Consider the following 27,545-nt stretch of genomic DNA (forward strand, 5'->3'; position numbering starts at 1 on the left):
CAGTCCATCCATAGTTTGATGAAATGTTTGCATGGCTTTTTGGTATCAATTTTATGTCATTAATGCAAAACATGGACAATTGTTTGCTTAAAAGTAAAAAATAGGTTTAAAGATAAGAACAGAGTGTTATCAGCTGCCTTGTCCTCATAAACACCTTCTGCTGTGCTGATGAGACCACGGAAATCATACAAGCAGGTCATTTTTGGGAAACTGAAATTTAGTGGAAATGAGTTTTTTGCGATTAATTTAATTTTCATGGTAAGAACTGAGTTTGCAATTTTGGGCAATTCATCTGATCTCTTTTCAGAATAATCTAGAGTTAACACAAATTACCAGTATAAAATCTAAGGCAGTAAACTGTGAAAGCCAAATTTGGTATCAGTCTGAAAACTTTTCACCACTATTGTACAGTCCTAGATATTCTTAGAAAAACTGCAAAAGGAAAAAATGAGGAATGGAAAAACATCTAAAGAAAAGTATAGCTGACTGCTAAAATCAGGATATCTAGTAGGAGACTCCAGGAAATTTCCCAGCATTTATTTGGACTAAAACAAAGCTTCTCTGATAGTTTTTTCACATGGATAAAATTATTTATTTTGTTTTGACTAATTTCCTTCCCAAACCAGTGGCCCATTAGCGTACAACGAAACTAATGTTCCAATCCGTTTTTCTCAGCTTAAGTTCCTGAGGGTCAGTGGCTACTGCATTGAATCTGGAGAAAGTGAAAAAGATCAAAGCTTGAGATTTAGAAACCAACAAAAGCTACCCCTTTTGTTATCTTGCATGAATTTCTATGTGACACTTTACCAACAGGGACCTTTGTTAGTAATTTAAAATGAACTGCTGGCATGTAAGACTAAAAAGTGCATGTAAGGAGTTTTAATATAAAATAGATCTTTCTTTTCTACAACATAGGCATTTTCCTGCTGACCAGTTTTACTTTTACATATAAGAAGGCGAAAACAAAGTTACAAAGAAAACAGGAATCTTTCTGTTATTTAATCATCAGGAAAATATTGTCTAGATTTGACAAAACACCTACTTCAACATAAAGGCTTGTGGCTCTGTGGCGCAATGGATAGCGCATTGGACTTCTAGGGAGCTGATGTGATTCAAAGGTTGTGGGTTCGAGTCCCACCAGAGTCGTATTTTGAGACATTAATATTTTAACTCGGTTGATCTTGAAAAGATGAAAAATGTTAATAACGTTTAGAGCAAATTAGATGTTACATTTAAAATTGAACTATGCAATTCAGCCACTGAAGGCTCACTGACCCAATGGATAACAGATAGGGCACAATTCATTATTGCATATTTTTGGTCTAGTGTTTGGTGTTCTGTTACCTGTATTCAGTAGACCATATTCTTTCTTGAATTTGAACCTTTCTAAAATTCTTATTTGTATGTGATTGCAAGATATTTCTTGATGATCTCTAATGTCGGGATTTGGAGTTTCTAGATATTTTTGGCTGATTTGTCAACTATAACTTTAAAAAATGCAACTTTGGTGCAAGCATTCTCCAGTCCATCCATAGTTTGATGAAATGTTTGCATGGCTTTTTGGTATCAATTTTATGTCATTAATGCAAAACATGGACAATTGTTTGCTTAAAAGTAAAAAATAGGTTTAAAGATAAGAACAGAGTGTTATCAGCTGCCTTGTCCTCATAAACACCTTCTGCTGTGCTGATGAGACCACGGAAATCATACAAGCAGGTCATTTTTGGGAAACTGAAATTTAGTGGAAATGAGTTTTTTGCGATTAATTTAATTTTCATGGTAAGAACTGAGTTTGCAATTTTGGGCAATTCATCTGATCTCTTTTCAGAATAATCTAGAGTTAACACAAATTACCAGTATAAAATCTAAGGCAGTAAACTGTGAAAGCCAAATTTGGTATCAGTCTGAAAACTTTTCACCACTATTGTACAGTCCTAGATATTCTTAGAAAAACTGCAAAAGGAAAAAATGAGGAATGGAAAAACATCTAAAGAAAAGTATAGCTGACTGCTAAAATCAGGATATCTAGTAGGAGACTCCAGGAAATTTCCCAGCATTTATTTGGACTAAAACAAAGCTTCTCTGATAGTTTTTTCACATGGATAAAATTATTTATTTTGTTTTGACTAATTTCCTTCCCAAACCAGTGGCCCATTAGCGTACAACGAAACTAATGTTCCAATCCGTTTTTCTCAGCTTAAGTTCCTGAGGGTCAGTGGCTACTGCATTGAATCTGGAGAAAGTGAAAAAGATCAAAGCTTGAGATTTAGAAACCAACAAAAGCTACCCCTTTTGTTATCTTGCATGAATTTCTATGTGACACTTTACCAACAGGGACCTTTGTTAGTAATTTAAAATGAACTGCTGGCATGTAAGACTAAAAAGTGCATGTAAGGAGTTTTAATATAAAATAGATCTTTCTTTTCTACAACATAGGCATTTTCCTGCTGACCAGTTTTACTTTTACATATAAGAAGGCGAAAACAAAGTTACAAAGAAAACAGGAATCTTTCTGTTATTTAATCATCAGGAAAATATTGTCTAGATTTGACAAAACACCTACTTCACCATAAAGGCTTGTGGCTCTGTGGCGCAATGGATAGCGCATTGGACTTCTAGGGAGCTGATGTGATTCAAAGGTTGTGGGTTCGAGTCCCACCAGAGTCATATTTTGAGACATTAATACTTTAACTCGGTTGATCTTGAAAAGATGAAAAATGTTAATAACGTTTAGAGCAAATTAGATGTTATATTTAAAATTGAACTATGCAATTCAGCCACTGAAGGCTCACTGACACAATGGATAACAGATAGGGCACAATTCATTATTGCATATTTTTGGTCTAGTGTTTGGTGTTCTGTTACCTGTATTCAGTAGACCATATTCTTTCTTGAATTTGAACCTTTCTAAAATTCTTATTTGTATGTGATTGCAAGATATTTCTTGATGATCTCTAATGTCGGGATTTGGAGTTTCTAGATATTTTTGGCTGATTTGTCAACTATAACTTTAAAAAATGCAACTTTGGTGCAAGCATTCTCCAGTCCATCCATAGTTTGATGAAATGTTTGCATGGCTTTTTGGTATCAATTTTATGTCATTAATGCAAAACATGGACAATTGTTTGCTTAAAAGTAAAAAATAGGTTTAAAGATAAGAACAGAGTGTTATCAGCTGCCTTGTCCTCATAAACACCTTCTGCTGTGCTGATGAGACCACGGAAATCATACAAGCAGGTCATTTTTGGGAAACTGAAATTTAGTGGAAATGAGTTTTTTGCGATTAATTTAATTTTCATGGTAAGAACTGAGTTTGCAATTTTGGGCAATTCATCTGATCTCTTTTCAGAATAATCTAGAGTTAACACAAATTACCAGTATAAAATCTAAGGCAGTAAACTGTGAAAGCCAAATTTGGTATCAGTCTGAAAACTTTTCACCACTATTGTACAGTCCTAGATATTCTTAGAAAAACTGCAAAAGGAAAAAATGAGGAATGGAAAAACATCTAAAGAAAAGTATAGCTGACTGCTAAAATCAGGATATCTAGTAGGAGACTCCAGGAAATTTCCCAGCATTTATTTGGACTAAAACAAAGCTTCTCTGATAGTTTTTTCACATGGATAAAATTATTTATTTTGTTTTGACTAATTTCCTTCCCAAACCAGTGGCCCATTAGCGTACAACGAAACTAATGTTCCAATCCGTTTTTCTCAGCTTAAGTTCCTGAGGGTCAGTGGCTACTGCATTGAATCTGGAGAAAGTGAAAAAGATCAAAGCTTGAGATTTAGAAACCAACAAAAGCTACCCCTTTTGTTATCTTGCATGAATTTCTATGTGACACTTTACCAACAGGGACCTTTGTTAGTAATTTAAAATGAACTGCTGGCATGTAAGACTAAAAAGTGCATGTAAGGAGTTTTAATATAAAATAGATCTTTCTTTTCTACAACATAGGCATTTTCCTGCTGACCAGTTTTACTTTTACATATAAGAAGGCGAAAACAAAGTTACAAAGAAAACAGGAATCTTTCTGTTATTTAATCATCAGGAAAATATTGTCTAGATTTGACAAAACACCTACTTCAACAAAAAGGCTTGTGGCTCTGTGGCGCAATGGATAGCGCATTGGACTTCTAGGGAGCTGATGTGATTCAAAGGTTGTGGGTTCGAGTCCCACCAGAGTCGTATTTTGAGACATTAATACTTTAACTCGGTTGATCTTGAAAAGATGAAAAATGTTAATAACGTTTAGAGCAAATTAGATGTTACATTTAAAATTGAACTATGCAATTCAGCCACTGAAGGCTCATTGACACAATGGATAACAGATAGGGCACAATTCATTATTGCATATTTTTGGTCTAGTGTTTGGTGTTCTGTTACCTGTATTCAGTAGACCATATTCTTTCTTGAATTTGAACCTTTCTAAAATTCTTATTTGTATGTGATTGCAAGATATTTCTTGATGATCTCTAATGTCGGGATTTGGAGTTTCTAGATATTTTTGGCTGATTTGTCAACTATAACTTTAAAAAATGCAACTTTGGTGCAAGCATTCTCCAGTCCATCCATAGTTTGATGAAATGTTTGCATGGCTTTTTGGTATCAATTTTATGTCATTAATGCAAAACATGGACAATTGTTTGCTTAAAAGTAAAAAATAGGTTTAAAGATAAGAACAGAGTGTTATCAGCTGCCTTGTCCTCATAAACACCTTCTGCTGTGCTGATGAGACCACGGAAATCATACAAGCAGGTCATTTTTGGGAAACTGAAATTTAGTGGAAATGAGTTTTTTGCGATTAATTTAATTTTCATGGTAAGAACTGAGTTTGCAATTTTGGGCAATTCATCTGATCTCTTTTCAGAATAATCTAGAGTTAACACAAATTACCAGTATAAAATCTAAGGCAGTAAACTGTGAAAGCCAAATTTGGTATCAGTCTGAAAACTTTTCACCACTATTGTACAGTCCTAGATATTCTTAGAAAAACTGCAAAAGGAAAAAATGAGGAATGGAAAAACATCTAAAGAAAAGTATAGCTGACTGCTAAAATCAGGATATCTAGTAGGAGACTCCAGGAAATTTCCCAGCATTTATTTGGACTAAAACAAAGCTTCTCTGATAGTTTTTTCACATGGATAAAATTATTTATTTTGTTTTGACTAATTTCCTTCCCAAACCAGTGGCCCATTAGCGTACAACGAAACTAATGTTCCAATCCGTTTTTCTCAGCTTAAGTTCCTGAGGGTCAGTGGCTACTGCATTGAATCTGGAGAAAGTGAAAAAGATCAAAGCTTGAGATTTAGAAACCAACAAAAGCTACCCCTTTTGTTATCTTGCATGAATTTCTATGTGACACTTTACCAACAGGGACCTTTGTTAGTAATTTAAAATGAACTGCTGGCATGTAAGACTAAAAAGTGCATGTAAGGAGTTTTAATATAAAATAGATCTTTCTTTTCTACAACATAGGCATTTTCCTGCTGACCAGTTTTACTTTTACATATAAGAAGGCGAAAACAAAGTTACAAAGAAAACAGGAATCTTTCTGTTATTTAATCATCAGGAAAATATTGTCTAGATTTGACAAAACACCTACTTCACCATAAAGGCTTGTGGCTCTGTGGCGCAATGGATAGCGCATCGGACTTCTAGGGAGCTGATGTGATTCAAAGGTTGTGGGTTCGAGTCCCACCAGAGTCATATTTTGAGACATTAATACTTTAACTCGGTTGATCTTGAAAAGATGAAAAATGTTAATAACGTTTAGAGCAAATTAGATGTTATATTTAAAATTGAACTATGCAATTCAGCCACTGAAGGCTCACTGACACAATGGATAACAGATAGGGCACAATTCATTATTGCATATTTTTGGTCTAGTGTTTGGTGTTCTGTTACCTGTATTCAGTAGACCATATTCTTTCTTGAATTTGAACCTTTCTAAAATTCTTATTTGTATGTGATTGCAAGATATTTCTTGATGATCTCTAATGTCGGGATTTGGAGTTTCTAGATATTTTTGGCTGATTTGTCAACTATAACTTTAAAAAATGCAACTTTGGTGCAAGCATTCTCCAGTCCATCCATAGTTTGATGAAATGTTTGCATGGCTTTTTGGTATCAATTTTATGTCATTAATGCAAAACATGGACAATTGTTTGCTTAAAAGTAAAAAATAGGTTTAAAGATAAGAACAGAGTGTTATCAGCTGCCTTGTCCTCATAAACACCTTCTGCTGTGCTGATGAGACCACGGAAATCATACAAGCAGGTCATTTTTGGGAAACTGAAATTTAGTGGAAATGAGTTTTTTGCGATTAATTTAATTTTCATGGTAAGAACTGAGTTTGCAATTTTGGGCAATTCATCTGATCTCTTTTCAGAATAATCTAGAGTTAACACAAATTACCAGTATAAAATCTAAGGCAGTAAACTGTGAAAGCCAAATTTGGTATCAGTCTGAAAACTTTTCACCACTATTGTACAGTCCTAGATATTCTTAGAAAAACTGCAAAAGGAAAAAATGAGGAATGGAAAAACATCTAAAGAAAAGTATAGCTGACTGCTAAAATCAGGATATCTAGTAGGAGACTCCAGGAAATTTCCCAGCATTTATTTGGACTAAAACAAAGCTTCTCTGATAGTTTTTTCACATGGATAAAATTATTTATTTTGTTTTGACTAATTTCCTTCCCAAACCAGTGGCCCATTAGCGTACAACGAAACTAATGTTCCAATCCGTTTTTCTCAGCTTAAGTTCCTGAGGGTCAGTGGCTACTGCATTGAATCTGGAGAAAGTGAAAAAGATCAAAGCTTGAGATTTAGAAACCAACAAAAGCTACCCCTTTTGTTATCTTGCATGAATTTCTATGTGACACTTTACCAACAGGGACCTTTGTTAGTAATTTAAAATGAACTGCTGGCATGTAAGACTAAAAAGTGCATGTAAGGAGTTTTAATATAAAATAGATCTTTCTTTTCTACAACATAGGCATTTTCCTGCTGACCAGTTTTACTTTTACATATAAGAAGGCGAAAACAAAGTTACAAAGAAAACAGGAATCTTTCTGTTATTTAATCATCAGGAAAATATTGTCTAGATTTGACAAAACACCTACTTCAACATAAAGGCTTGTGGCTCTGTGGCGCAATGGATAGCGCATTGGACTTCTAGGGAGCTGATGTGATTCAAAGGTTGTGGGTTCGAGTCCCACCAGAGTCGTATTTTGAGACATTAATATTTTAACTCGGTTGATCTTGAAAAGATGAAAAATGTTAATAACGTTTAGAGCAAATTAGATGTTACATTTAAAATTGAACTATGCAATTCAGCCACTGAAGGCTCACTGACCCAATGGCTAACAGATAGGGCACAATTCATTATTGCATATTTTTGGTCTAGTGTTTGGTGTTCTGTTACCTGTATTCAGTAGACCATATTCTTTCTTGAATTTGAACCTTTCTAAAATTCTTATTTGTATGTGATTGCAAGATATTTCTTGATGATCTCTAATGTCGGGATTTGGAGTTTCTAGATATTTTTGGCTGATTTGTCAACTATAACTTTAAAAAATGCAACTTTGGTGCAAGCATTCTCCAGTCCATCCATAGTTTGATGAAATGTTTGCATGGCTTTTTGGTATCAATTTTATGTCATTAATGCAAAACATGGACAATTGTTTGCTTAAAAGTAAAAAATAGGTTTAAAGATAAGAACAGAGTGTTATCAGCTGCCTTGTCCTCATAAACACCTTCTGCTGTGCTGATGAGACCACGGAAATCATACAAGCAGGTCATTTTTGGGAAACTGAAATTTAGTGGAAATGAGTTTTTTGCGATTAATTTAATTTTCATGGTAAGAACTGAGTTTGCAATTTTGGGCAATTCATCTGATCTCTTTTCAGAATAATCTAGAGTTAACACAAATTACCAGTATAAAATCTAAGGCAGTAAACTGTGAAAGCCAAATTTGGTATCAGTCTGAAAACTTTTCACCACTATTGTACAGTCCTAGATATTCTTAGAAAAACTGCAAAAGGAAAAAATGAGGAATGGAAAAACATCTAAAGAAAAGTATAGCTGACTGCTAAAATCAGGATATCTAGTAGGAGACTCCAGGAAATTTCCCAGCATTTATTTGGACTAAAACAAAGCTTCTCTGATAGTTTTTTCACATGGATAAAATTATTTCTTTTGTTTTGACTAATTTCCTTCCCAAACCAGTGGCCCATTAGCGTACAACGAAACTAATGTTCCAATCCGTTTTTCTCAGCTTAAGTTCCTGAGGGTCAGTGGCTACTGCATTGAATCTGGAGAAAGTGAAAAAGATCAAAGCTTGAGATTTAGAAACCAACAAAAGCTACCCCTTTTGTTATCTTGCATGAATTTCTATGTGACACTTTACCAACAGGGACCTTTGTTAGTAATTTAAAATGAACTGCTGGCATGTAAGACTAAAAAGTGCATGTAAGGAGTTTTAATATAAAATAGATCTTTCTTTTCTACAACATAGGCATTTTCCTGCTGACCAGTTTTACTTTTACATATAAGAAGGCGAAAACAAAGTTACAAAGAAAACAGGAATCTTTCTGTTATTTAATCATCAGGAAAATATTGTCTAGATTTGACAAAACACCTACTTCAACATAAAGGCTTGTGGCTCTGTGGCGCAATGGATAGCGCATTGGACTTCTAGGGAGCTGATGTGATTCAAAGGTTGTGGGTTCGAGTCCCACCAGAGTCATATTTTGAGACATTAATACTTTAACTCGGTTGATCTTGAAAAGATGAAAAATGTTAATAACGTTTAGAGCAAATTAGATGTTATATTTAAAATTGAACTATGCAATTCAGCCACTGAAGGCTCACTGACACAATGGATAACAGATAGGGCACAATTCATTATTGCATATTTTTGGTCTAGTGTTTGGTGTTCTGTTACCTGTATTCAGTAGACCATATTCTTTCTTGAATTTGAACCTTTCTAAAATTCTTATTTGTATGTGATTGCAAGATATTTCTTGATGATCTCTAATGTCGGGATTTGGAGTTTCTAGATATTTTTGGCTGATTTGTCAACTATAACTTTAAAAAATGCAACTTTGGTGCAAGCATTCTCCAGTCCATCCATAGTTTGATGAAATGTTTGCATGGCTTTTTGGTATCAATTTTATGTCATTAATGCAAAACATGGACAATTGTTTGCTTAAAAGTAAAAAATAGGTTTAAAGATAAGAACAGAGTGTTATCAGCTGCCTTGTCCTCATAAACACCTTCTGCTGTGCTGATGAGACCACGGAAATCATACAAGCAGGTCATTTTTGGGAAACTGAAATTTAGTGGAAATGAGTTTTTTGCGATTAATTTAATTTTCATGGTAAGAACTGAGTTTGCAATTTTGGGCAATTCATCTGATCTCTTTTCAGAATAATCTAGAGTTAACACAAATTACCAGTATAAAATCTAAGGCAGTAAACTGTGAAAGCCAAATTTGGTATCAGTCTGAAAACTTTTCACCACTATTGTACAGTCCTAGATATTCTTAGAAAAACTGCAAAAGGAAAAAATGAGGAATGGAAAAACATCTAAAGAAAAGTATAGCTGACTGCTAAAATCAGGATATCTAGTAGGAGACTCCAGGAAATTTCCCAGCATTTATTTGGACTAAAACAAAGCTTCTCTGATAGTTTTTTCACATGGATAAAATTATTTATTTTGTTTTGACTAATTTCCTTCCCAAACCAGTGGCCCATTAGCGTACAACGAAACTAATGTTCCAATCAGTTTTTCTCAGCTTAAGTTCCTGAGTGTCAGTGGCTACTGCATTGAATCTGGAGAAAGTGAAAAAGATCAAAGCTTGAGATTTAGAAACCAACAAAAGCTACCCCTTTTGTTATCTTGCATGAATTTCTATGTGACACTTTACCAACAGGGACCTTTGTTAGTAATTTAAAATGAACTGCTGGCATGTAAGACTAAAAAGTGCATGTAAGGAGTTTTAATATAAAATAGATCTTTCTTTTCTACAACATAGGCATTTTCCTGCTGACCAGTTTTACTTTTACATATAAGAAGGCGAAAACAAAGTTACAAAGAAAACAGGAATCTTTCTGTTATTTAATCATCAGGAAAATATTGTCTAGATTTGATAAAACACCTACTTCAACATAAAGGCTTGTGGCTCTGTGGCGCAATGGATAGCGCATTGGACTTCTAGGGAGCTGATGTGATTCAAAGGTTGTGGGTTCGAGTCCCACCAGAGTCGTATTTTGAGACATTAATACTTTAACTCGGTTGATCTTGAAAAGATGAAAAATGTTAATAACGTTTAGAGCAAATTAGATGTTATATTTAAAATTGAACTATGCAATTCAGCCACTGAAGGCTCACTGACCCAATGGATAACAGATAGGGCACAATTCATTATTGCATATTTTTGGTCTAGTGTTTGGTGTTCTGTTACCTGTATTCAGTAGACCATATTCTTTCTTGAATTTGAACCTTTCTAAAATTCTTATTTGTGTGTGATTGCAAGATATTTCTTGATGATCTCTAATGTCGGGATTTGGAGTTTCTAGATATTTTTGGCTGATTTGTCAACTATAACTTTAAAAAATGCAACTTTGGTGCAAGCATTCTCCAGTCCATCCATAGTTTGATGAAATGTTTGCATGGCTTTTTGGTATCAATTTTATGTCATTAATGCAAAACATGGACAATTGTTTGCTTAAAAGTAAAAAATAGGTTTAAAGATAAGAACAGAGTGTTATCAGCTGCCTTGTCCTCATAAACACCTTCTGCTGTGCTGATGAGACCACGGAAATCATACAAGCAGGTCATTTTTGGGAAACTGAAATTTAGTGGAAATGAGTTTTTTGCGATTAATTTAATTTTCATGGTAAGAACTGAGTTTGCAATTTTGGGCAATTCATCTGATCTCTTTTCAGAATAATCTAGAGTTAACACAAATTACCAGTATAAAATCTAAGGCAGTAAACTGTGAAAGCCAAATTTGGTATCAGTCTGAAAACTTTTCACCACTATTGTACAGTCCTAGATATTCTTAGAAAAACTGCAAAAGGAAAAAATGAGGAATGGAAAAACATCTAAAGAAAAGTATAGCTGACTGCTAAAATCAGGATATCTAGTAGGAGACTCCAGGAAATTTCCCAGCATTTATTTGGACTAAAACAAAGCTTCTCTGATAGTTTTTTCACATGGATAAAATTATTTATTTTGTTTTGACTAATTTCCTTCCCAAACCAGTGGCCCATTAGCGTACAACGAAACTAATGTTCCAATCCGTTTTTCTCAGCTTAAGTTCCTGAGGGTCAGTGGCTACTGCATTGAATCTGGAGAAAGTGAAAAAGATCAAAGCTTGAGATTTAGAAACCAACAAAAGCTACCCCTTTTGTTATCTTGCATGAATTTCTATGTGACACTTTACCAACAGGGACCTTTGTTAGTAATTTAAAATGAACTGCTGGCATGTAAGACTAAAAAGTGCATGTAAGGAGTTTTAATATAAAATAGATCTTTCTTTTCTACAACATAGGCATTTTCCTGCTGACCAGTTTTACTTTTACATATAAGAAGGCGAAAACAAAGTTACAAAGAAAACAGGAATCTTTCTGTTATTTAATCATCAGGAAAATATTGTCTAGATTTGACAAAACACCTACTTCAACATAAAGGCTTGTGGCTCTGTGGCGCAATGGATAGCGCATTGGACTTCTAGGGAGCTGATGTGATTCAAAGGTTGTGGGTTCGAGTCCCACCAGAGTCATATTTTGAGACATTAATACTTTAACTCGGTTGATCTTGAAAAGATGAAAAATGTTAATAACGTTTAGAGCAAATTAGATGTTATATTTAAAATTGAACTATGCAATTCAGCCACTGAAGGCTCACTGACACAATGGATAACAGATAGGGCACAATTCATTATTGCATATTTTTGGTCTAGTGTTTGGTGTTCTGTTACCTGTATTCAGTAGACCATATTCTTTCTTGAATTTGAACCTTTCTAAAATTCTTATTTGTATGTGATTGCAAGATATTTCTTGATGATCTCTAATGTCGGGATTTGGAGTTTCTAGATATTTTTGGCTGATTTGTCAACTATAACTTTAAAAAATGCAACTTTGGTGCAAGCATTCTCCAGTCCATCCATAGTTTGATGAAATGTTTGCATGGCTTTTTGGTATCAATTTTATGTCATTAATGCAAAACATGGACAATTGTTTGCTTAAAAGTAAAAAATAGGTTTAAAGATAAGAACAGAGTGTTATCAGCTGCCTTGTCCTCATAAACACCTTCTGCTGTGCTGATGAGACCACGGAAATCATACAAGCAGGTCATTTTTGGGAAACTGAAATTTAGTGGAAATGAGTTTTTTGCGATTAATTTAATTTTCATGGTAAGAACTGAGTTTGCAATTTTGGGCAATTCATCTGATCTCTTTTCAGAATAATCTAGAGTTAACACAAATTACCAGTATAAAATCTAAGGCAGTAAACTGTGAAAGCCAAATTTGGTATCAGTCTGAAAACTTTTCACCACTATTGTACAGTCCTAGATATTCTTAGAAAAACTGCAAAAGGAAAAAATGAGGAATGGAAAAACATCTAAAGAAAAGTATAGCTGACTGCTAAAATCAGGATATCTAGTAGGAGACTCCAGGAAATTTCCCAGCATTTATTTGGACTAAAACAAAGCTTCTCTGATAGTTTTTTCACATGGATAAAATTATTTATTTTGTTTTGACTAATTTCCTTCCCAAACCAGTGGCCCATTAGCGTACAACGAAACTAATGTTCCAATCAGTTTTTCTCAGCTTAAGTTCCTGAGTGTCAGTGGCTACTGCATTGAATCTGGAGAAAGTGAAAAAGATCAAAGCTTGAGATTTAGAAACCAACAAAAGCTACCCCTTTTGTTATCTTGCATGAATTTCTATGTGACACTTTACCAACAGGGACCTTTGTTAGTAATTTAAAATGAACTGCTGGCATGTAAGACTAAAAAGTGCATGTAAGGAGTTTTAATATAAAATAGATCTTTCTTTTCTACAACATAGGCATTTTCCTGCTGACCAGTTTTACTTTTACATATAAGAAGGCGAAAACAAAGTTACAAAGAAAACAGGAATCTTTCTGTTATTTAATCATCAGGAAAATATTGTCTAGATTTGATAAAACACCTACTTCAACATAAAGGCTTGTGGCTCTGTGGCGCAATGGATAGCGCATTGGACTTCTAGGGAGCTGATGTGATTCAAAGGTTGTGGGTTCGAGTCCCACCAGAGTCGTATTTTGAGACATTAATACTTTAACTCGGTTGATCTTGAAAAGATGAAAAATGTTAATAACGTTTAGAGCAAATTAGATGTTATATTTAAAATTGAACTATGCAATTCAGCCACTGAAGGCTCACTGACCCAATGGATAACAGATAGGGCACAATTCATTATTGCATATTTTTGGTCTAGTGTTTGGTGTTCTGTTACCTGTATTCAGTAGACCATATTCTTTCTTGAATTTGAACCTTTCTAAAATTCTTATTTGTGTGTGATTGCAAGATATTTCTTGATGATCTCTAATGTCGGGATTTGGAGTTTCTAGATATTTTTGGCTGATTTGTCAACTATAACTTTAAAAAATGCAACTTTGGTGCAAGCATTCTCCAGTCCATCCATAGTTTGATGAAATGTTTGCATGGCTTTTTGGTATCAATTTTATGTCATTAATGCAAAACATGGACAATTGTTTGCTTAAAAGTAAAAAATAGGTTTAAAGATAAGAACAGAGTGTTATCAGCTGCCTTGTCCTCATAAACACCTTCTGCTGTGCTGATGAGACCACGGAAATCATACAAGCAGGTCATTTTTGGGAAACTGAAATTTAGTGGAAATGAGTTTTTTGCGATTAATTTAATTTTCATGGTAAGAACTGAGTTTGCAATTTTGGGCAATTCATCTGATCTCTTTTCAGAATAATCTAGAGTTAACACAAATTACCAGTATAAAATCTAAGGCAGTAAACTGTGAAAGCCAAATTTGGTATCAGTCTGAAAACTTTTCACCACTATTGTACAGTCCTAGATATTCTTAGAAAAACTGCAAAAGGAAAAAATGAGGAATGGAAAAACATCTAAAGAAAAGTATAGCTGACTGCTAAAATCAGGATATCTAGTAGGAGACTCCAGGAAATTTCCCAGCATTTATTTGGACTAAAACAAAGCTTCTCTGATAGTTTTTTCACATGGATAAAATTATTTATTTTGTTTTGACTAATTTCCTTCCCAAACCAGTGGCCCATTAGCGTACAACGAAACTAATGTTCCAATCCGTTTTTCTCAGCTTAAGTTCCTGAGGGTCAGTGGCTACTGCATTGAATCTGGAGAAAGTGAAAAAGATCAAAGCTTGAGATTTAGAAACCAACAAAAGCTACCCCTTTTGTTATCTTGCATGAATTTCTATGTGACACTTTACCAACAGGGACCTTTGTTAGTAATTTAAAATGAACTGCTGGCATGTAAGACTAAAAAGTGCATGTAAGGAGTTTTAATATAAAATAGATCTTTCTTTTCTACAACATAGGCATTTTCCTGCTGACCAGTTTTACTTTTACATATAAGAAGGCGAAAACAAAGTTACAAAGAAAACAGGAATCTTTCTGTTATTTAATCATCAGGAAAATATTGTCTAGATTTGACAAAACACCTACTTCAACATAAAGGCTTGTGGCTCTGTGGCGCAATGGATAGCGCATTGGACTTCTAGGGAGCTGATGTGATTCAAAGGTTGTGGGTTCGAGTCCCACCAGAGTCATGTTTTGAGACATTAATACTTTAACTCGGTTGATCTTGAAAAGATGAAAAATGTTAATAACGTTTAGAGCAAATTAGATGTTATATTTAAAATTGAACTATGCAATTCAGCCACTGAAGGCTCACTGACCCAATGGATAACAGATAGGGCACAATTCATTATTGCATATTTTTGGTCTAGTGTTTGGTGTTCTGTTACCTGTATTCAGTAGACCATATTCTTTCTTGAATTTGAACCTTTCTAAAATTCTTATTTGTATGTGATTGCAAGATATTTCTTGATGATCTCTAATGTCGGGATTTGGAGTTTCTAGATATTTTTGGCTGATTTGTCAACTATAACTTTAAAAAATGCAACTTTGGTGCAAGCATTCTCCAGTCCATCCATAGTTTGATGAAATGTTTGCATGGCTTTTTGGTATCAATTTTATGTCATTAATGCAAAACATGGACAATTGTTTGCTTAAAAGTAAAAAATAGGTTTAAAGATAAGAACAGAGTGTTATCAGCTGCCTTGTCCTCATAAACACCTTCTGCTGTGCTGATGAGACCACGGAAATCATACAAGCAGGTCATTTTTGGGAAACTGAAATTTAGTGGAAATGAGTTTTTTGCGATTAATTTAATTTTCATGGTAAGAACTGAGTTTGCAATTTTGGGCAATTCATCTGATCTCTTTTCAGAATAATCTAGAGTTAACACAAATTACCAGTATAAAATCTAAGGCAGTAAACTGTGAAAGCCAAATTTGGTATCAGTCTGAAAACTTTTCTCCACTATTGTACAGTCCTAGATATTCTTAGAAAAACTGCAAAAGGAAAAAATGAGGAATGGAAAAACATCTAAAGAAAAGTATAGCTGACTGCTAAAATCAGGATATCTAGTAGGAGACTCCAGGAAATTTCCCAGCATTTATTTGGACTAAAACAAAGCTTCTCTGATAGTTTTTTCACATGGATAAAATTATTTCTTTTGTTTTGACTAATTTCCTTCCCAAACCAGTGGCCCATTAGCGTACAACGAAACTAATGTTCCAATCCGTTTTTCTCAGCTTAAGTTCCTGAGGGTCAGTGGCTACTGCATTGAATCTGGAGAAAGTGAAAAAGATCAAAGCTTGAGATTTAGAAACCAACAAAAGCTACCCCTTTTGTTATCTTGCATGAATTTCTATGTGACACTTTACCAACAGGGACCTTTGTTAGTAATTTAAAATGAACTGCTGGCATGTAAGACTAAAAAGTGCATGTAAGGAGTTTTAATATAAAATAGATCTTTCTTTTCTACAACATAGGCATTTTCCTGCTGACCAGTTTTACTTTTACATATAAGAAGGCGAAAACAAAGTTACAAAGAAAACAGGAATCTTTCTGTTATTTAATCATCAGGAAAATATTGTCTAGATTTGACAAAACACCTACTTCAACAAAAAGGCTTGTGGCTCTGTGGCACAATGGATAGCGCATTGGACTTCTAGGGAGCTGATGTGATTCAAAGGTTGTGGGTTCGAGTCCCACCAGAGTCGTATTTTGAGACATTAATACTTTAACTCGGTTGATCTTGAATAGATGAAAAATGTTAATAACGTTTAGAGCAAATTAGATGTTATATTTAAAATTGAACTATGCAATTCAGCCACTGAAGGCTCACTGACCCAATGGATAACAGATAGGGCACAATTCATTATTGCATATTTTTGGTCTAGTGTTTGGTGTTCTGTTACCTGTATTCAGTAGACCATATTCTTTCTTGAATTTGAACCTTTCTAAAATTCTTATTTGTATGTGATTGCAAGATATTTCTTGATGATCTCTAATGTCGGGATTTGGAGTTTCTAGATATTTTTGGCTGATTTGTCAACTATAACTTTAAAAAATGCAACTTTGGTGCAAGCATTCTCCAGTCCATCCATAGTTTGATGAAATGTTTGCATGGCTTTTTGGTATCAATTTTATGTCATTAATGCAAAACATGGACAATTGTTTGCTTAAAAGTAAAAAATAGGTTTAAAGATAAGAACAGAGTGTTATCAGCTGCCTTGTCCTCATAAACACCTTCTGCTGTGCTGATGAGACCACGGAAATCATACAAGCAGGTCATTTTTGGGAAACTGAAATTTAGTGGAAATGAGTTTTTTGCGATTAATTTAATTTTCATGGTAAGAACTGAGTTTGCAATTTTGGGCAATTCATCTGATCTCTTTTCAGAATAATCTAGAGTTAACACAAATTACCAGTATAAAATCTAAGGCAGTAAACTGTGAAAGCCAAATTTGGTATCAGTCTGAAAACTTTTCACCACTATTGTACAGTCCTAGATATTCTTAGAAAAACTGCAAAAGGAAAAAATGAGGAATGGAAAAACATCTAAAGAAAAGTATAGCTGACTGCTAAAATCAGGATATCTAGTAGGAGACTCCAGGAAATTTCCCAGCATTTATTTGGACTAAAACAAAGCTTCTCTGATAGTTTTTTCACATGGATAAAATTATTTCTTTTGTTTTGACTAATTTCCTTCCCAAACCAGTGGCCCATTAGCGTACAACGAAACTAATGTTCCAATCCGTTTTTCTCAGCTTAAGTTCCTGAGGGTCAGTGGCTACTGCATTGAATCTGTAGAAAGTGAAAAAGATCAAAGCTTGAGATTTAGAAACCAACAAAAGCTACCCCTTTTGTTATCTTGCATGAATTTCTATGTGACACTTTACCAACAGGGACCTTTGTTAGTAATTTAAAATGAACTGCTGGCATGTAAGACTAAAAAGTGCATGTAAGGAGTTTTAATATAAAATAGATCTTTCTTTTCTACAACATAGGCATTTTCCTGCTGACCAGTTTTACTTTTACATATAAGAAGGCGAAAACAAAGTTACAAAGAAAACAGGAATCTTTCTGTTATTTAATCATCAGGAAAATATTGTCTAGATTTGACAAAACACCTACTTCAACTAAAAGGCTTGTGGCTCTGTGGCGCAATGGATAGCGCATTGGACTTCTAGGGAGCTGATGTGATTCAAAGGTTGTGGGTTCGAGTCCCACCAGAGTCGTATTTTGAGACATTAATACTTTAACTCGGTTGATCTTGAATAGATGAAAAATGTTAATAACGTTTAGAGCAAATTAGATGTTATATTTAAAATTGAACTATGCAATTCAGCCACTGAAGGCTCACTGACCCAATGGATAACAGATAGGGCACAATTCATTATTGCATATTTTTGGTCTAGTGTTTGGTGTTCTGTTACCTGTATTCAGTAGACCATATTCTTTCTTGAATTTGAACCTTTCTAAAATTCTTATTTGTATGTGATTGCAAGATATTTCTTGATGATCTCTAATGTCGGGATTTGGAGTTTCTAGATATTTTTGGCTGATTTGTCAACTATAACTTTAAAAAATGCAACTTTGGTGCAAGCATTCTCCAGTCCATCCATAGTTTGATGAAATGTTTGCATGGCTTTTTGGTATCAATTTTATGTCATTAATGCAAAACATGGACAATTGTTTGCTTAAAAGTAAAAAATAGGTTTAAAGATAAGAACAGAGTGTTATCAGCTGCCTTGTCCTCATAAACACCTTCTGCTGTGCTGATGAGACCACGGAAATCATACAAGCAGGTCATTTTTGGGAAACTGAAATTTAGTGGAAATGAGTTTTTTGCGATTAATTTAATTTTCATGGTAAGAACTGAGTTTGCAATTTTGGGCAATTCATCTGATCTCTTTTCAGAATAATCTAGAGTTAACACAAATTACCAGTATAAAATCTAAGGCAGTAAACTGTGAAAGCCAAATTTGGTATCAGTCTGAAAACTTTTCACCACTATTGTACAGTCCTAGATATTCTTAGAAAAACTGCAAAAGGAAAAAATGAGGAATGGAAAAACATCTAAAGAAAAGTATAGCTGACTGCTAAAATCAGGATATCTAGTAGGAGACTCCAGGAAATTTCCCAGCATTTATTTGGACTAAAACAAAGCTTCTCTGATAGTTTTTTCACATGGATAAAATTATTTCTTTTGTTTTGACTAATTTCCTTCCCAAACCAGTGGCCCATTAGCGTACAACGAAACTAATGTTCCAATCCGTTTTTCTCAGCTTAAGTTCCTGAGGGTCAGTGGCTACTGCATTGAATCTGGAGAAAGTGAAAAAGATCAAAGCTTGAGATTTAGAAACCAACAAAAGCTACCCCTTTTGTTATCTTGCATGAATTTCTATGTGACACTTTACCAACAGGGACCTTTGTTAGTAATTTAAAATGAACTGCTGGCATGTAAGACTAAAAAGTGCATGTAAGGAGTTTTAATATAAAATAGATCTTTCTTTTCTACAACATAGGCATTTTCCTGCTGACCAGTTTTACTTTTACATATAAGAAGGCGAAAACAAAGTTACAAAGAAAACAGGAATCTTTCTGTTATTTAATCATCAGGAAAATATTGTCTAGATTTGACAAAACACCTACTTCAACAAAAAGGCTTGTGGCTCTGTGGCGCAATGGATAGCGCATTGGACTTCTAGGGAGCTGATGTGATTCAAAGGTTGTGGGTTCGAGTCCCACCAGAGTCGTATTTTGAGACATTAATACTTTAACTCGGTTGATCTTGAATAGATGAAAAATGTTAATAACGTTTAGAGCAAATTAGATGTTATATTTAAAATTGAACTATGCAATTCAGCCACTGAAGGCTCACTGACCCAATGGATAACAGATAGGGCACAATTCATTATTGCATATTTTTGGTCTAGTGTTTGGTGTTCTGTTACCTGTATTCAGTAGACCATATTCTTTCTTGAATTTGAACCTTTCTAAAATTCTTATTTGTATGTGATTGCAAGATATTTCTTGATGATCTCTAATGTCGGGATTTGGAGTTTCTAGATATTTTTGGCTGATTTGTCAACTATAACTTTAAAAAATGCAACTTTGGTGCAAGCATTCTCCAGTCCATCCATAGTTTGATGAAATGTTTGCATGGCTTTTTGGTATCAATTTTATGTCATTAATGCAAAACATGGACAATTGTTTGCTTAAAAGTAAAAAATAGGTTTAAAGATAAGAACAGAGTGTTATCAGCTGCCTTGTCCTCATAAACACCTTCTGCTGTGCTGATGAGACCACGGAAATCATACAAGCAGGTCATTTTTGGGAAACTGAAATTTAGTGGAAATGAGTTTTTTGCGATTAATTTAATTTTCATGGTAAGAACTGAGTTTGCAATTTTGGGCAATTCATCTGATCTCTTTTCAGAATAATCTAGAGTTAACACAAATTACCAGTATAAAATCTAAGGCAGTAAACTGTGAAAGCCAAATTTGGTATCAGTCTGAAAACTTTTCACCACTATTGTACAGTCCTAGATATTCTTAGAAAAACTGCAAAAGGAAAAAATGAGGAATGGAAAAACATCTAAAGAAAAGTATAGCTGACTGCTAAAATCAGGATATCTAGTAGGAGACTCCAGGAAATTTCCCAGCATTTATTTGGACTAAAACAAAGCTTCTCTGATAGTTTTTTCACATGGATAAAATTATTTATTTTGTTTTGACTAATTTCCTTCCCAAACCAGTGGCCCATTAGCGTACAACGAAACTAATGTTCCAATCCGTTTTTCTCAGCTTAAGTTCCTGAGGGTCAGTGGCTACTGCATTGAATCTGTAGAAAGTGAAAAAGATCAAAGCTTGAGATTTAGAAACCAACAAAAGCTACCCCTTTTGTTATCTTGCATGAATTTCTATGTGACACTTTACCAACAGGGACCTTTGTTAGTAATTTAAAATGAACTGCTGGCATGTAAGACTAAAAAGTGCATGTAAGGAGTTTTAATATAAAATAGATCTTTCTTTTCTACAACATAGGCATTTTCCTGCTGACCAGTTTTACTTTTACATATAAGAAGGCGAAAACAAAGTTACAAAGAAAACAGGAATCTTTCTGTTATTTAATCATCAGGAAAATATTGTATAGATTTGACAAAACACCTACTTCAACAAAAAGGCTTGTGGCTCTGTGGCGCAATGGATAGCGCATTGGACTTCTAGGGAGCTGATGTGATTCAAAGGTTGTGGGTTCGAGTCCCACCAGAGTCGTATTTTGAGACATTAATACTTTAACTCGGTTGATCTTGAATAGATGAAAAATGTTAATAACGTTTAGAGCAAATTAGATGTTATATTTAAAATTGAACTATGCAATTCAGCCACTGAAGGCTCACTGACCCAATGGATAACAGATAGGGCACAATTCATTATTGCATATTTTTGGTCTAGTGTTTGGTGTTCTGTTACCTGTATTCAGTAGACCATATTCTTTCTTGAATTTGAACCTTTCTAAAATTCTTATTTGTATGTGATTGCAAGATATTTCTTGATGATCTCTAATGTCGGGATTTGGAGTTTCTAGATATTTTTGGCTGATTTGTCAACTATAACTTTAAAAAATGCAACTTTGGTGCAAGCATTCTCCAGTCCATCCATAGTTTGATGAAATGTTTGCATGGCTTTTTGGTATCAATTTTATGTCATTAATGCAAAACATGGACAATTGTTTGCTTAAAAGTAAAAAATAGGTTTAAAGATAAGAACAGAGTGTTATCAGCTGCCTTGTCCTCATAAACACCTTCTGCTGTGCTGATGAGACCACGGAAATCATACAAGCAGGTCATTTTTGGGAAACTGAAATTTAGTGGAAATGAGTTTTTTGCGATTAATTTAATTTTCATGGTAAGAACTGAGTTTGCAATTTTGGGCAATTCATCTGATCTCTTTTCAGAATAATCTAGAGTTAACACAAATTACCAGTATAAAATCTAAGGCAGTAAACTGTGAAAGCCAAATTTGGTATCAGTCTGAAAACTTTTCACCACTATTGTACAGTCCTAGATATTCTTAGAAAAACTGCAAAAGGAAAAAATGAGGAATGGAAAAACATCTAAAGAAAAGTATAGCTGACTGCTAAAATCAGGATATCTAGTAGGAGACTCCAGGAAATTTCCCAGCATTTATTTGGACTAAAACAAAGCTTCTCTGATAGTTTTTTCACATGGATAAAATTATTTCTTTTGTTTTGACTAATTTCCTTCCCAAACCAGTGGCCCATTAGCGTACAACGAAACTAATGTTCCAATCCGTTTTTCTCAGCTTAAGTTCCTGAGGGTCAGTGGCTACTGCATTGAATCTGTAGAAAGTGAAAAAGATCAAAGCTTGAGATTTAGAAACCAACAAAAGCTACCCCTTTTGTTATCTTGCATGAATTTCTATGTGACACTTTACCAACAGGGACCTTTGTTAGTAATTTAAAATGAACTGCTGGCATGTAAGACTAAAAAGTGCATGTAAGGAGTTTTAATATAAAATAGATCTTTCTTTTCTACAACATAGGCATTTTCCTGCTGACCAGTTTTACTTTTACATATAAGAAGGCGAAAACAAAGTTACAAAGAAAACAGGAATCTTTCTGTTATTTAATCATCAGGAAAATATTGTCTAGATTTGACAAAACACCTACTTCAACTAAAAGGCTTGTGGCTCTGTGGCGCAATGGATAGCGCATTGGACTTCTAGGGAGCTGATGTGATTCAAAGGTTGTGGGTTCGAGTCCCACCAGAGTCGTATTTTGAGACATTAATACTTTAACTCGGTTGATCTTGAATAGATGAAAAATGTTAATAACGTTTAGAGCAAATTAGATGTTATATTTAAAATTGAACTATGCAATTCAGCCACTGAAGGCTCACTGACCCAATGGATAACAGATAGGGCACAATTCATTATTGCATATTTTTGGTCTAGTGTTTGGTGTTCTGTTACCTGTATTCAGTAGACCATATTCTTTCTTGAATTTGAACCTTTCTAAAATTCTTATTTGTATGTGATTGCAAGATATTTCTTGATGATCTCTAATGTCGGGATTTGGAGTTTCTAGATATTTTTGGCTGATTTGTCAACTATAACTTTAAAAAATGCAACTTTGGTGCAAGCATTCTCCAGTCCATCCATAGTTTGATGAAATGTTTGCATGGCTTTTTGGTATCAATTTTATGTCATTAATGCAAAACATGGACAATTGTTTGCTTAAAAGTAAAAAATAGGTTTAAAGATAAGAACAGAGTGTTATCAGCTGCCTTGTCCTCATAAACACCTTCTGCTGTGCTGATGAGACCACGGAAATCATACAAGCAGGTCATTTTTGGGAAACTGAAATTTAGTGGAAATGAGTTTTTTGCGATTAATTTAATTTTCATGGTAAGAACTGAGTTTGCAATTTTGGGCAATTCATCTGATCTCTTTTCAGAATAATCTAGAGTTAACACAAATTACCAGTATAAAATCTAAGGCAGTAAACTGTGAAAGCCAAATTTGGTATCAGTCTGAAAACTTTTCACCACTATTGTACAGTCCTAGATATTCTTAGAAAAACTGCAAAAGGAAAAAATGAGGAATGGAAAAACATCTAAAGAAAAGTATAGCTGACTGCTAAAATCAGGATATCTAGTAGGAGACTCCAGGAAATTTCCCAGCATTTATTTGGACTAAAACAAAGCTTCTCTGATAGTTTTTTCACATGGATAAAATTATTTCTTTTGTTTTGACTAATTTCCTTCCCAAACCAGTGGCCCATTAGCGTACAACGAAACTAATGTTCCAATCCGTTTTTCTCAGCTTAAGTTCCTGAGGGTCAGTGGCTACTGCATTGAATCTGGAGAAAGTGAAAAAGATCAAAGCTTGAGATTTAGAAACCAACAAAAGCTACCCCTTTTGTTATCTTGCATGAATTTCTATGTGACACTTTACCAACAGGGACCTTTGTTAGTAATTTAAAATGAACTGCTGGCATGTAAGACTAAAAAGTGCATGTAAGGAGTTTTAATATAAAATAGATCTTTCTTTTCTACAACATAGGCATTTTCCTGCTGACCAGTTTTACTTTTACATATAAGAAGGCGAAAACAAAGTTACAAAGAAAACAGGAATCTTTCTGTTATTTAATCATCAGGAAAATATTGTCTAGATTTGACAAAACACCTACTTCAACAAAAAGGCTTGTGGCTCTGTGGCGCAATGGATAGCGCATTGGACTTCTAGGGAGCTGATGTGATTCAAAGGTTGTGGGTTCGAGTCCCACCAGAGTCGTATTTTGAGACATTAATACTTTAACTCGGTTGATCTTGAATAGATGAAAAATGTTAATAACGTTTAGAGCAAATTAGATGTTATATTTAAAATTGAACTATGCAATTCAGCCACTGAAGGCTCACTGACCCAATGGATAACAGATAGGGCACAATTCATTATTGCATATTTTTGGTCTAGTGTTTGGTGTTCTGTTACCTGTATTCAGTAGACCATATTCTTTCTTGAATTTGAACCTTTCTAAAATTCTTATTTGTATGTGATTGCAAGATATTTCTTGATGATCTCTAATGTCGGGATTTGGAGTTTCTAGATATTTTTGGCTGATTTGTCAACTATAACTTTAAAAAATGCAACTTTGGTGCAAGCATTCTCCAGTCCATCCATAGTTTGATGAAATGTTTGCATGGCTTTTTGGTATCAATTTTATGTCATTAATGCAAAACATGGACAATTGTTTGCTTAAAAGTAAAAAATAGGTTTAAAGATAAGAACAGAGTGTTATCAGCTGCCTTGTCCTCATAAACACCTTCTGCTGTGCTGATGAGACCACGGAAATCATACAAGCAGGTCATTTTTGGGAAACTGAAATTTAGTGGAAATGAGTTTTTTGCGATTAATTTAATTTTCATGGTAAGAACTGAGTTTGCAATTTTGGGCAATTCATCTGATCTCTTTTCAGAATAATCTAGAGTTAACACAAATTACCAGTATAAAATCTAAGGCAGTAAACTGTGAAAGCCAAATTTGGTATCAGTCTGAAAACTTTTCACCACTATTGTACAGTCCTAGATATTCTTAGAAAAACTGCAAAAGGAAAAAATGAGGAATGGAAAAACATCTAAAGAAAAGTATAGCTGACTGCTAAAATCAGGATATCTAGTAGGAGACTCCAGGAAATTTCCCAGCATTTATTTGGACTAAAACAAAGCTTCTCTGATAGTTTTTTCACATGGATAAAATTATTTCTTTTGTTTTGACTAATTTCCTTCCCAAACCAGTGGCCCATTAGCGTACAACGAAACTAATGTTCCAATCCGTTTTTCTCAGCTTAAGTTCCTGAGGGTCAGTGGCTACTGCATTGAATCTGGAGAAAGTGAAAAAGATCAAAGCTTGAGATTTAGAAACCAACAAAAGCTACCCCTTTTGTTATCTTGCATGAATTTCTATGTGACACTTTACCAACAGGGACCTTTGTTAGTAATTTAAAATGAACTGCTGGCATGTAAGACTAAAAAGTGCATGTAAGGAGTTTTAATATAAAATAGATCTTTCTTTTCTACAACATAGGCATTTTCCTGCTGACCAGTTTTACTTTTACATATAAGAAGGCGAAAACAAAGTTACAAAGAAAACAGGAATCTTTCTGTTATTTAATCATCAGGAAAATATTGTCTAGATTTGACAAAACACCTACTCCAACAAAAAGGCTTGTGCCTCTGTGGCGCAATGGATAGCGCATTGGACTTCTAGGGAGCTGATGTGATTCGAAGGTTGTGGGTTCGAGTCCCACCAGAGTCGTATTTTGAGACATTAATACTTTAACTCGGTTGATCTTGAAAAGATGAAAAATGTTAATAACGTTTAGAGCAAATTAGATGTTACATTTAAAATTGAACTATGCAATTCAGCCACTGAAGGCTGATTGACACAATGGATAACAGATAGGGCACAATTCATTATTGCATATTTTTGGTCTAGTGTTTGGTGTTCTGTTACCTGTATTCAGTAGACCATATTCTTTCTTGAATTTGAACCTTTCTAAAATTCTTATTTGTATGTGATTGCAAGATATTTCTTGATGATCTCTAATGTCGGGATTTGGAGTTTCTAGATATTTTTGGCTGATTTGTCAACTATAACTTTAAAAAATGCAACTTTGGTGCAAGCATTCTCCAGTCCATCCATAGTTTGATGAAATGTTTGCATGGCTTTTTGGTATCAATTTTATGTCATTAATGCAAAACATGGACAATTGTTTGCTTAAAAGTAAAAAATAGGTTTAAAGATAAGAACAGAGTGTTATCAGCTGCCTTGTCCTCATAAACACCTTCTGCTGTGCTGATGAGACCACGGAAATCATACAAGCAGGTCATTTTTGGGAAACTGAAATTTAGTGGAAATGAGTTTTTTGCGATTAATTTAATTTTCATGGTAAGAACTGAGTTTGCAATTTTGGGCAATTCATCTGATCTCTTTTCAGAATAATCTAGAGTTAACACAAATTACCAGTATAAAATCTAAGGCAGTAAACTGTGAAAGCCAAATTTGGTATCAGTCTGAAAACTTTTCACCACTATTGTACAGTCCTAGATATTCTTAGAAAAACTGCAAAAGGAAAAAATGAGGAATGGAAAAACATCTAAAGAAAAGTATAGCTGACTGCTAAAATCAGGATATCTAGTAGGAGACTCCAGGAAATTTCCCAGCATTTATTTGGACTAAAACAAAGCTTCTCTGATAGTTTTTTCACATGGATAAAATTATTTATTTTGTTTTGACTAATTTCCTTCCCAAACCAGTGGCCCATTAGCGTACAACGAAACTAATGTTCCAATCCGTTTTTCTCAGCTTAAGTTCCTGAGGGTCAGTGGCTACTGCATTGAATCTGGAGAAAGTGAAAAAGATCAAAGCTTGAGATTTAGAAACCAACAAAAGCTACCCCTTTTGTTATCTTGCATGAATTTCTATGTGACACTTTACCAACAGGGACCTTTGTTAGTAATTTAAAATGAACTGCTGGCATGTAAGACTAAAAAGTGCATGTAAGGAGTTTTAATATAAAATAGATCTTTCTTTTCTACAACATAGGCATTTTCCTGCTGACCAGTTTTACTTTTACATATAAGAAGGCGAAAACAAAGTTACAAAGAAAACAGGAATCTTTCTGTTATTTAATCATCAGGAAAATATTGTCTAGATTTGACAAAACACCTACTTCAACAAAAAGGCTTGTGGCTCTGTGGCACAATGGATAGCGCATTGGACTTCTAGGGAGCTGATGTGATTCAAAGGTTGTGGGTTCGAGTCCCACCAGAGTCGTATTTTGAGACATTAATACTTTAACTCGGTTGATCTTGAATAGATGAAAAATGTTAATAACGTTTAGAGCAAATTAGATGTTATATTTAAAATTGAACTATGCAATTCAGCCACTGAAGGCTCACTGACCCAATGGATAACAGATAGGGCACAATTCATTATTGCATATTTTTGGTCTAGTGTTTGGTGTTCTGTTACCTGTATTCAGTAGACCATATTCTTTCTTGAATTTGAACCTTTCTAAAATTCTTATTTGTATGTGATTGCAAGATATTTCTTGATGATCTCTAATGTCGGGATTTGGAGTTTCTAGATATTTTTGGCTGATTTGTCAACTATAACTTTAAAAAATGCAACTTTGGTGCAAGCATTCTCCAGTCCATCCATAGTTTGATGAAATGTTTGCATGGCTTTTTGGTATCAATTTTATGTCATTAATGCAAAACATGGACAATTGTTTGCTTAAAAGTAAAAAATAGGTTTAAAGATAAGAACAGAGTGTTATCAGCTGCCTTGTCCTCATAAACACCTTCTGCTGTGCT

At 34.2% G+C, this 27,545-nt stretch overlaps 18 non-coding genes across 18 annotated transcripts; all 18 read left to right on the top strand.

Moving 5' to 3' along the window:
- The first annotated feature begins 1,060 nt into the window (after window positions 1-1,060).
- TRNAR-UCU (transfer RNA arginine (anticodon UCU)) lies at window positions 1,061-1,146 on the top strand. The gene is given in 2 exon segments: window positions 1,061-1,097; window positions 1,111-1,146. It is a non-coding gene; the product is annotated as a tRNA-Arg (tRNA).
- Window positions 1,147-2,581: 1,435 nt separating this feature from the next.
- TRNAR-UCU (transfer RNA arginine (anticodon UCU)) lies at window positions 2,582-2,667 on the top strand. The gene is given in 2 exon segments: window positions 2,582-2,618; window positions 2,632-2,667. It is a non-coding gene; the product is annotated as a tRNA-Arg (tRNA).
- Window positions 2,668-4,102: 1,435 nt separating this feature from the next.
- On the top strand, window positions 4,103-4,188 carry TRNAR-UCU (transfer RNA arginine (anticodon UCU)). Its single transcript is given in 2 exon segments — window positions 4,103-4,139; window positions 4,153-4,188. It is a non-coding gene; the product is annotated as a tRNA-Arg (tRNA).
- A 1,435-nt stretch (window positions 4,189-5,623) lies between these two features.
- On the top strand, window positions 5,624-5,709 carry TRNAR-UCU (transfer RNA arginine (anticodon UCU)). Its single transcript is given in 2 exon segments — window positions 5,624-5,660; window positions 5,674-5,709. It is a non-coding gene; the product is annotated as a tRNA-Arg (tRNA).
- A 1,435-nt stretch (window positions 5,710-7,144) lies between these two features.
- TRNAR-UCU (transfer RNA arginine (anticodon UCU)) lies at window positions 7,145-7,230 on the top strand. Its single transcript is given in 2 exon segments — window positions 7,145-7,181; window positions 7,195-7,230. It is a non-coding gene; the product is annotated as a tRNA-Arg (tRNA).
- A 1,435-nt stretch (window positions 7,231-8,665) lies between these two features.
- Window positions 8,666-8,751, top strand: TRNAR-UCU (transfer RNA arginine (anticodon UCU)). The gene is given in 2 exon segments: window positions 8,666-8,702; window positions 8,716-8,751. It is a non-coding gene; the product is annotated as a tRNA-Arg (tRNA).
- Window positions 8,752-10,186: 1,435 nt separating this feature from the next.
- Window positions 10,187-10,272, top strand: TRNAR-UCU (transfer RNA arginine (anticodon UCU)). The gene is given in 2 exon segments: window positions 10,187-10,223; window positions 10,237-10,272. It is a non-coding gene; the product is annotated as a tRNA-Arg (tRNA).
- Window positions 10,273-11,707: 1,435 nt separating this feature from the next.
- TRNAR-UCU (transfer RNA arginine (anticodon UCU)) lies at window positions 11,708-11,793 on the top strand. The gene is given in 2 exon segments: window positions 11,708-11,744; window positions 11,758-11,793. It is a non-coding gene; the product is annotated as a tRNA-Arg (tRNA).
- Window positions 11,794-13,228: 1,435 nt separating this feature from the next.
- On the top strand, window positions 13,229-13,314 carry TRNAR-UCU (transfer RNA arginine (anticodon UCU)). Its single transcript is given in 2 exon segments — window positions 13,229-13,265; window positions 13,279-13,314. It is a non-coding gene; the product is annotated as a tRNA-Arg (tRNA).
- Window positions 13,315-14,749: 1,435 nt separating this feature from the next.
- On the top strand, window positions 14,750-14,835 carry TRNAR-UCU (transfer RNA arginine (anticodon UCU)). The gene is given in 2 exon segments: window positions 14,750-14,786; window positions 14,800-14,835. It is a non-coding gene; the product is annotated as a tRNA-Arg (tRNA).
- Window positions 14,836-16,270: 1,435 nt separating this feature from the next.
- On the top strand, window positions 16,271-16,356 carry TRNAR-UCU (transfer RNA arginine (anticodon UCU)). Its single transcript is given in 2 exon segments — window positions 16,271-16,307; window positions 16,321-16,356. It is a non-coding gene; the product is annotated as a tRNA-Arg (tRNA).
- Window positions 16,357-17,791: 1,435 nt separating this feature from the next.
- TRNAR-UCU (transfer RNA arginine (anticodon UCU)) lies at window positions 17,792-17,877 on the top strand. The gene is given in 2 exon segments: window positions 17,792-17,828; window positions 17,842-17,877. It is a non-coding gene; the product is annotated as a tRNA-Arg (tRNA).
- A 1,435-nt stretch (window positions 17,878-19,312) lies between these two features.
- TRNAR-UCU (transfer RNA arginine (anticodon UCU)) lies at window positions 19,313-19,398 on the top strand. Its single transcript is given in 2 exon segments — window positions 19,313-19,349; window positions 19,363-19,398. It is a non-coding gene; the product is annotated as a tRNA-Arg (tRNA).
- A 1,435-nt stretch (window positions 19,399-20,833) lies between these two features.
- TRNAR-UCU (transfer RNA arginine (anticodon UCU)) lies at window positions 20,834-20,919 on the top strand. Its single transcript is given in 2 exon segments — window positions 20,834-20,870; window positions 20,884-20,919. It is a non-coding gene; the product is annotated as a tRNA-Arg (tRNA).
- A 1,435-nt stretch (window positions 20,920-22,354) lies between these two features.
- TRNAR-UCU (transfer RNA arginine (anticodon UCU)) lies at window positions 22,355-22,440 on the top strand. The gene is given in 2 exon segments: window positions 22,355-22,391; window positions 22,405-22,440. It is a non-coding gene; the product is annotated as a tRNA-Arg (tRNA).
- A 1,435-nt stretch (window positions 22,441-23,875) lies between these two features.
- TRNAR-UCU (transfer RNA arginine (anticodon UCU)) lies at window positions 23,876-23,961 on the top strand. Its single transcript is given in 2 exon segments — window positions 23,876-23,912; window positions 23,926-23,961. It is a non-coding gene; the product is annotated as a tRNA-Arg (tRNA).
- A 1,435-nt stretch (window positions 23,962-25,396) lies between these two features.
- On the top strand, window positions 25,397-25,482 carry TRNAR-UCU (transfer RNA arginine (anticodon UCU)). Its single transcript is given in 2 exon segments — window positions 25,397-25,433; window positions 25,447-25,482. It is a non-coding gene; the product is annotated as a tRNA-Arg (tRNA).
- A 1,435-nt stretch (window positions 25,483-26,917) lies between these two features.
- On the top strand, window positions 26,918-27,003 carry TRNAR-UCU (transfer RNA arginine (anticodon UCU)). The gene is given in 2 exon segments: window positions 26,918-26,954; window positions 26,968-27,003. It is a non-coding gene; the product is annotated as a tRNA-Arg (tRNA).
- The last annotated feature ends 542 nt before the right edge of the window (window positions 27,004-27,545 follow it).

The sequence above is a fragment of the Dendrobates tinctorius genome, unplaced genomic scaffold (assembly GCF_039654945.1).
Source record: "Dendrobates tinctorius isolate UK_male_01 unplaced genomic scaffold, ASM3965494v1 ptg000011l, whole genome shotgun sequence".
NCBI lineage: Eukaryota > Metazoa > Chordata > Amphibia > Anura > Dendrobatidae > Dendrobates > Dendrobates tinctorius.